Below are 8794 nucleotides of genomic sequence, written 5' to 3' on the forward strand. Positions count from 1 at the left end.
CTTCCCTCTCTCTCTCCCTCTCTCTTCCTCTCCCCCTCTCTCTCTCTCCCTCCCTCTTCCTCTCCCCCTCTCTCCTTCCCCCTCTCTCTCTCTCTCCCTCCCTCTTCCTCTCCCCCTCTCTCCTTCCCCCTCTCTCTCTCTCTCCCTCCCTCTTCCTCTCCCCCTCTCTCCTTCCCCCTCTCTCTCTCTCTCCCTTCCTCTCCCACTCTCTCCTTCCCCATCTCTCTCTCTCCCTCCCTCTCTCTTTCCCCCTCTCTCTCCCTCTCCCCCCTCCCTGCCAGGGGAGCCTTGTGGGGGGGGGGGGGTCGCGGCGGTTCTGCTCCTCCTGTGAAGTCAGCCCAGAGGGCCGGGGGACCTGGGCCCCCATCAGAGGAGGGGTGAGGGGGGTGAGGGGGGTGAGGGGGTCACAGGTCGGCGTGCACCCAGGAGGATGGAGGGCAGCAGGGGGGCAGGACCCCCGGGCCCCGAGACAAGGCCGGGGTCAGGGGCCGGGGGGGGGCCGGGGGGGGGGGGGGCTGGGGGGGGCCGGGGGGGGGGGGGGGGGATGAAACAGATCCTGAGCTTCCTCCTCATAGACACCTGATGCTGCCTGGGTCTGAGAGCAGGAGGGAGGGAGGGAGGGAGGGGGGAGGGAGGAGGGAGGGAGGGAAGGATGGGAAGAGGGAGGGAGAGAGGGTGGGAGAGAGGGAGGGATTGGTGGAGGGAGGGAGGGGGGGAGGGAGGGAGGGAGAGATGGGGGGAGGGAGGGAGGAGGGAGGGAGGGATGGGGGGAGGGAGAGAGGGAGGGAGAGAGGGAGGGATGGGGGGAGGGAGGGAGGGGGTGAGGGAAGGAGGGAAGGATGGGGAGAGGGAGGGAGAGAGGGAGGGAGGGGGGGGGGAGGGAGGGAGGGAGAGATGATGGAGGGAGGGAGGGATGGGAGGAGAGAGAGCGGGAGGAAGGAGGGAGAGAGAGAGGGTGGGGATAGGGAGGGAGGGAGGGAGGGAGGGAGGGAGGGAGGGACGGATGGGTGGAGAGATTGATGGAGAGAGGGAAGGATAGGTGGAGGGAGGGAGGAGGGAGGGAGGGAGAAGAGAGGAAGGGGGGAGGGAGGGAGGGAGGAAGGAGGGAGGGAGAAGGGAGGAAGGGGGGAGGGAGGGAGGGAGGGATGGTTGATGATTGACTGAATGGATGGAAGAGTCTTTAGGTTTCTTCCCGGCTCTGAGCGCTAACTTTAACTTTAACTTTGTTGTGTTAATTGAAGGCTGCATGAGGCCTGAGACGGTGATCCGGGTTGGGGACACGGAGCACCGTTTGGTGTCAGTCTGCCGCTCCTCACAGGAGCCACACCCCATTAGCGTCTGTCGTCAGTGAGCGGTGGTAAGTGGAGGATAAATTATGGAGAGAAAATGGCAGTCTTCACACCCACAACTTCCCCTGGTGATGTCTGATGGCGAGTGGGGTGCTGTTTGAATGTACCGTATCTGTGTTGTGTCTCTGTAGTCTTCTCACACGATGAGGCAGATGAAATTGATGATAGGGCTATGATAAATCCACCAATAGGCCTCCAGGCCGGGCGTTATAGTGGTAATAGCACTCTAGCACAAAAAGGAATTCAGCCCTCGTTTTAATCTGTCTGTAGTCATGAATGAAATACAACCAGGGTCAGGATCGGTGAACATGGAATTGATTAAGCTATAATAGGAACAAATGAAATGTCCAAACCTAAAATCAATAATAGAACCTATAACAAGGAGCCATCAAAGAGATTTAGTCCACCAGTAAAACAGCATTACATTCTTCTGTGATGGATTTCATATCGTATTAAGAAGCTGATTCTGAAAACATTACAGGGAAAGCCAACACATGGATCTTACAAACCGCAATGTTTACAAAATCCATTTGGTCTTGCCATTGTGTGTGTGTGTGTGTGTGTGTCTATACGTGTGTGTGTGTGTGTGTGTGTGTGTGTGTGTGTGTGTGTGTGTGTGTGTGTGTGTGTGTGTGTGTGTGTGTGTGTGTGTGTGTGTGTGTGTGTGTGTGTGTGTGTGTGTGTTTATACTTGTGTGTGTATACTTGTGTTTGTGTGTGTGTGTGGGTTTATATGCGCGTGTGTGTTTGTGTATATACGTGCGCATGCCTGTCCGTGTGTATGTCCGTGCATATCTGTGTGTGTGTCACTGTGTGAGTATTTCCGTGCATATCTGTGTGTGCGTGTGCCTGTGTGTATGTCCGTGCATATCTGTGTGTGTGCGTGTATGTGCGTGCGCGTGCGCGTGTGCGGGCGCGTGTGCGTGCGTGTCCATGCTCCAAGGCTAAGAGCCCATTTCCAGCCTGATGATCACAGGCCCCATTGATTGTTGCGCTGACGACCGGCCCGTGGCAGCGGGGATCTGGACATGTTTAAGGCACTAAGCACTACACTTTTATGTTGTCCTGTTTCTACTCCCTCGGTATGAGGCTGCATACTGATGCTCAGGGCAGCTGGCTCCCATTAACACACCCTGATGTCAAACAGAGGGCCTCGCTGCCGAGAGCCCAGCGCTCTCTGGTCCTCGGGTGTCTATGAATCCTGCGGTGATGGTGGTGGTGGCGGCCAGAGCTCCACCGCGGAGCCCGACATCTGAGGGCCCCGGGCCCTTCGGGGGCCGGTGCTGCGGCGGCCCGCCACATATTACAATGAAAACATTTTGAGGCATGCCGAAGGAAAGTAGAATGCAAAGTATGCAATCATCGGCAAGAACGAGCAGGATTAGCGGCCGTGAGAGAGACGAAAGGCCCGACGCCGTGAGAGGCAGGGTGCGCTCGTTTCACTCTCGCCGGCTCGCCGGGCGTACAACGAGAAGACAAATCACAGCGAGGAAGGCGTCCGGCGTCCGGCCTCCAGCGCTTTCACGGCATTGATTTATGACAGACGCGTCGACGGGACGGTGGAGCTGGACTTCCTGTGTCCCGGCGGAGTGTGGCCCGAGGGCGGGGCGGAGGCGGGGGCGGTGCCAAGTCCTTGTCGCACTCGCACTGCCGAGGAGTTGGCGGGCGCCGCCGCCATTACTCACGGCCCTCGGAGTGGGAGGAGCCCCGCGAGGTTCCCCTCGGAGCTCCGGAGCCGTTCCTCATCGTCCGCATGTGGCCACGCGGCGGTAAACAACCTCCCTGATGCGCACGTGAACCTCTGGGCGTGCCGCTGCCCACCGCAGGGACGGCCGTCAGGGCGTCAGGGCGTGAGGGCGTGCGTACGGGGGGGGGGGGGGGGGAGGAGGCGTTGGACTGTGTCCTCGCCACAGCACACGAGAGGAGCTTCAGCCTCCTCATAAATCCACAGCCTCCTCAACGCACCGCCGGGGCCTGTGGTTCTGGACCCGAGCGCAGCATAAACAGTTCCGTCCGTGTTGAGGTGTTGAGAGGAGCCAGGGTTTAGGGAAGCCGGGGGGGGGAATCCGTCCGGACTTTGGTGTCAGGATGGGCCTCCGCGGTCGGCCGGCCTGTAAACACGTTTATGAGCTTCCGGTGGAGCTCAGCAGATGGGATAGATGTTAGGCCGCTCGGCGCTGGAGAGCCGGGGGCGGAAAGGTCCTTGATGACAGATAACCGATAGCCGTGTCTCGCCCTCAGGGACCCCCAGGCATGACGCACTTTGACTAAGAAGGAGAAAATGTTGATTTTCTAACGTCAATCTTTATCGAAGCCCGCCGATCGAAAGCGTGTGTACATTACCCTATTAGTGTGCGTTATCAATAACTGATGTCCACTGTATTGAGAACGCTGTACGTTTTTAAATCCGAAGCCTTGTCTGAAGAGAAAAGGCTCTGGTAGAAGCAACAGGGCTACCAGTGGTTTGGCTGAGCAGCATCTCTCCAGCATCTCTTTAATTTCACTACTTAGTGATTTGCAGCCACTTTAATCCGAAGTGACTCACAATGGACTCGGATTTAGGGTATTCATTCAGAGGGGAACCGTCACGCTCACTATTGGCTAATATAAAGAGTACTGAGAATAGAAGGGTTCTGTTTCGTACGCGTGTTGGGCACAAATCGCTGTCTGCAACTTCAACTCTTTTCTTTTATAATTTTTCTCATCGGAAAGGTTTGACGACATCGGTCGGGGATTTGCGTTCTCCATCGGTCGGGGATTTGAGTTCTCCAATGACATCAATTGCCCGATTCTCCACCCAATTCTCCCAGAACAGAGTTGCTGTTTGCAGATTCTCCCCAAACGTGTGGATGGGGCATGACTCAGATATTAGAACTTTGCCGAGCGTTCTTCTTCAGGAACCTGCAGGGGAGAAGCAGTGTGCTCCAGAACGCCTTCAGGTTGCTGGTTGAGATCTGGGATCGAATCCAGTACCTCTGGGTCGGCGACCTCACCCACCACCCTCATCCCTGCTGACTCCCAGCGCGAGTGGCCAGGCAGCACCAGTGTTTCCCTCTCCTGCTCTCTGTGACTACGCTGTTGTGTTCCTATCGTCATGTTGTTCCAAACGTCATTGAAGTCTGTGTTCCTCTTTCTCACACTTATGATTTAGTACCCCCCCCCCCCCCCCTCCCTCCCTGAGCTCAGTTCATCCCAGCCTCCTGACCGTCACGCTCCTTCAAAGCAGAGCTGTCCGATGACAATGAAGTATCACAGGGGCTTAATGACCTGATCTAAACCAGCTCCTCTCAGCTCCAGAAGACACACAGCCCCCGGGGGCTTACGCCACTCGGGGGCGGCTTGGAAACAAACGGCCTGACAGATCGTAATTTGATTAAACGGATCAACAGTCCAGTCGGTTACTGTCCCCGCTGCGCTGGAGAGAGCGGGAGTGGTTTGGATTTCTGCGGGAGAAGAGCGGTTCACCTCGCCAGCGGTCCTGCTCACACAAGAGGCCGTCCCTCCTCCTGATGCTCCATGCCGAGCGCGTAATGGATCGCAGACCCTCGCTCTCCCCCTGCCTCTGACAGTCATCGCGTCGGGGCTTACAGCTGGAAGGATGGCCCCACTTAATCATGCTGATACTTGAAAGCAGACCAAGTGAACTTGTTTTTCGAATAAGGTCAAGCCTGGTCTTTTTTTGTCTTTTCTTTTTACCACGGGTGCCACGGAGTATTGTGTGGAAAAACTAAAGTCATAAATTGACATACAATGGGATTATTAGATCACTACTCGCTGGGTTTCCACCGCTACGAGAAATGTTCGCTATGATCACACACACCACAATACAGCTGTGTCAATATAAACACACACATCTACACACACACACACACGCACACAGACGTAACTGCATAAACACACGCACACACACACACCTGTCGACAGCACAAACTCACACACGCTCCCGTATTCACATCCACTCGAAAATACTGGAAATATTGTAATTTATATGCATACGTAATCCCAACACATCGCTGACCCCCCTGTAATCATATTATTTTCAAGGCCTCCCTCAATTAAGCAATTACCAACACCTGGCGCTTTCCTTCACTCAATCTGCCTATTGAGGGAATGAGCATGACCCAATTAGAATCAGTAAGACGAAAAACGGACCGATATCAGCCAATCCAAACATTTGTATTAACTAACCACTCCAGCGGCCGCTCTGAAATACCCGCGGTGAGACGTCTGTTCTCGCCGTGCGATCCGTCTGTCATGGACGAGACACGAGGCCGCCTGCCAACAACAGCCCAGCGCTGACGGGTCTGCCGCGCGCTGACGGGTCTGCCTCCCTCTCTCTCTCTCCGCGCACCGTGCCCTCGCTTCCAGAGCCGTGCGATCGTTTTTTCCGCCTGAAACTTTCTTCTCTCGCTGTGTGTTGTTGTTGTGGGCGACGGGGCGCACGGTCTGCTGAATGCCATTACTCACAGACAGAGATGTCAGGACCGCTAAATGACACACCTTCCCTCGACTGATGCGCTGCCAGAGTGCGTCATTCGCTCTCCCGATGCACAGAGAGGCACCAGAGAACGCCTCGGAGCAGGTGTCACAAGCAATTGCCTTTACCCCCTTTGCTGCAACATCTCGCTTTGTATCGCTTTCTGTTTGCATAATTATGCGCTCGTCTCCGTTTACTTCACAATGGCGCAGGTTGTCGAGTGTGGGGGAGTATTCTCAATTCAACCGCTCCTTTATGGTCTCTTTCTGTACACGTAGGGCCTAACTCGGCTGTCTCTCCCTCTGACAGGTGTGTGTACGCACACACACACACACACACACACACACACACACACACACACACACACACACACACACACACACACACACACACACACACACACTCTCACACACATACACACACTTTCCTCTCTTTGCCCTGAATGTTGGATTCTGTTTGTGTTCAACTATGGTGAGAATGCTCTTTACCGTAGTATAGAGTATCTTTGGACAGAATTTGCTTCACCAAAGACCCATCAGAATCTGGCTTGGGTTGCATGTTGCTTGATGTGATGGATGGACTTTGATTGATTGATTTCTGAGAAAGTCTCAGACATCCATGAGTCTGTTGCCTGCAGGGGAACAGACCCAGAGTCGATGTGAAGCAGCAGTAGCAGCAGGCCTCCTCGGGTTCCCCGTCCGCCTCTCCTCAATTTGTCCAGAGACCGCGGCTCTCTATGGCCCGCTCACTCCCGTCCGGCCAGAAGCCGCTCCCCAAACACCGCATCTTCAGCTTCTGGAGGCTCAGAGGGATCCAAGGAAAGTGGAGAGATCGCCCCTGGATCCATGTGTTTTGGTGGAGGAGGTCGTGAGGACACTCCGCTGACCGACGGAGGGTCAGGCGCAGGTAAGAAGGAGACGATCCAAGGTTTACCCCGTCTCTGCGGCTTCAACAGGGATCTTCTCCAAGGGCGCGAGTCAACGTAATCCCAGCCCACTTAAAACACTGGACTCGGATTACCGGCCCGGCCTCTGATTCTGTGTCATCACTCTGTATCCACTCAGGGTCCTTCAACCCCAACAAATCCCACTTGAAACGTGTCCATCACGCCGGGCCTTCTCCCCATCCAAGGCAGTCTGGAGTAAAGTTCCCAGCCTGCTTCCCCAAGCCTCGTACTGCCAGCAGCCTCGTTCTTCAACCGGATCTCAGGCCAGAGATGTGACGCCCCCGAGAGGGAGAAGCCCTCTTCTCAGACGTCAAACCCGATCCACATGCAGGGTCCTCCGAGTTCACCCGGGCCCGATTATCCTGCTGCGCAACGCGTCTCTCAGAGCTGACGAGCGAGACGCAGGCGGACCTCGTGGAATCTCATCCGTTACCGTGGTGATTTATGTCCACATCAACGCGCTAACTAGGAGCCCAGACATCGGGAGTACCCATCGATGAGAGGGGGGGGGGGGGGGGGGGGGGAGGGGCGAGGCAGGCGAGGCGGTTGATAAAAGGGTGAGAGGGGAAGGACTTCCTGCATAACATCTTTACGACCTGTTGTGATGGACGTGGAGTTCTCTCAGATATTTGAAATGCCCACTAGCCAGGAATGCTGCGTTGTTGTTTTATCTCCAGCCCAGTGGCCCACCAGTCTCACGGAAGCCCACCACAACACAGGGGGCTGGTATTTTAATCACCCCAACAAGCTGGAGATCGTCCTGTCAACCTACAGTGAGAAAATACCCCCTTTAACTGCTTTGTGAGGTCCCCGCGACTCTGATGTAAATAAATATACATTCCTGAGCGAATTAACCACAGCACAAGAGAGCGGACCCGAAACCTCCAGAAAAGGGTGTGGTGTTGTGGAATATTGCGTTTTGAATATTTGTCAAGAATGTATTTAACATAAATACATTTCCCATTCATGACTTAATCAAGCAAGGGTTTGTCTGAGGAGACACGGTGGTGAAAGCTATTTCATTCAGGCAGAGAATCAAAACATCCCAGTGTTAAACACAGTCTGCTCAGTCTGTCCTCATCAGGTTCCAGGCCTTTCTTCACACAGCTCTGCTCGTCGAGACTGTTGAAATGTGGATAGTCGCTGTGACACAAAACGCCTTGAGAACTCTTTAGACTCAAACCGGTTCAAAGTATTTGTTGTTGTTCAGAGTAATTACTGTGTAATAATTGAGGGTGAGAATGTAATCTGAGGATTAACACAGATCTCTGAAACCCCCAAAACGCAAACCGATCCCTCGAGTTGAAACATGTTGGAAAGTACTTGAGTGGAGAATGTACGTGATCTGCACCCTACTACGGGCATCCAAACATCTCCATTGTGTGTTTTATTTATGCTTGTCTTTCTGTACGCGTAAGGAAGAAAGAGGCCGATGGTTGGTCTTTGAAAGCGCCGGTCCGTATACCGTAAGGGGCGACACTTTGAAGTGGGAGATGAAATGGTATCAAGCAAAAACAACCCCAGGGTTCCGGCCTGCTTTTGGGAGGAAAAAGGAGGTTTGCCAAGCCTGGTCTTGCGCAACCCCGACCGTCGAGCAGGTCTGGGAGATCTGCCAGGGAGGCTTCGACAGCCTCATTAAAACGCGAGGTATTCCGAGATGGGTCTGTCCACGAGGGGTGGCGATGATGATTGCTAACAGACTCAAGGCCTCGTCCACACGTATTTGAGTATTACTGAAAACGTTGGGTGTTTTTTTTCTCTGCGTTTTTGGCCTCCCCTCCTAACCAGAATGGCGTTTCAGGTCACGGAAAACAAAGCTTTTGGAAAACTCCTTCAAGGGTGGAGGTTTTCGTAAACTCTGTTTTCTGTGTGTTGGTACGGACCGGTGGAACGGAGGTGACGCGAAACCATGACATCATCACCTCCATTCACACACTGGGCGTGATGCAACACTGCGACATGCAGGGGGAATTATCCGCTCTCCGAAGTTTGACTTGGGAAGCGAGTGACACCAACGAAATAA

The sequence above is a fragment of the Gadus chalcogrammus genome, chromosome 20, assembly GCF_026213295.1.
Source record: "Gadus chalcogrammus isolate NIFS_2021 chromosome 20, NIFS_Gcha_1.0, whole genome shotgun sequence".
NCBI classification, from domain to species: Eukaryota; Metazoa; Chordata; class Actinopteri; order Gadiformes; family Gadidae; genus Gadus; species Gadus chalcogrammus.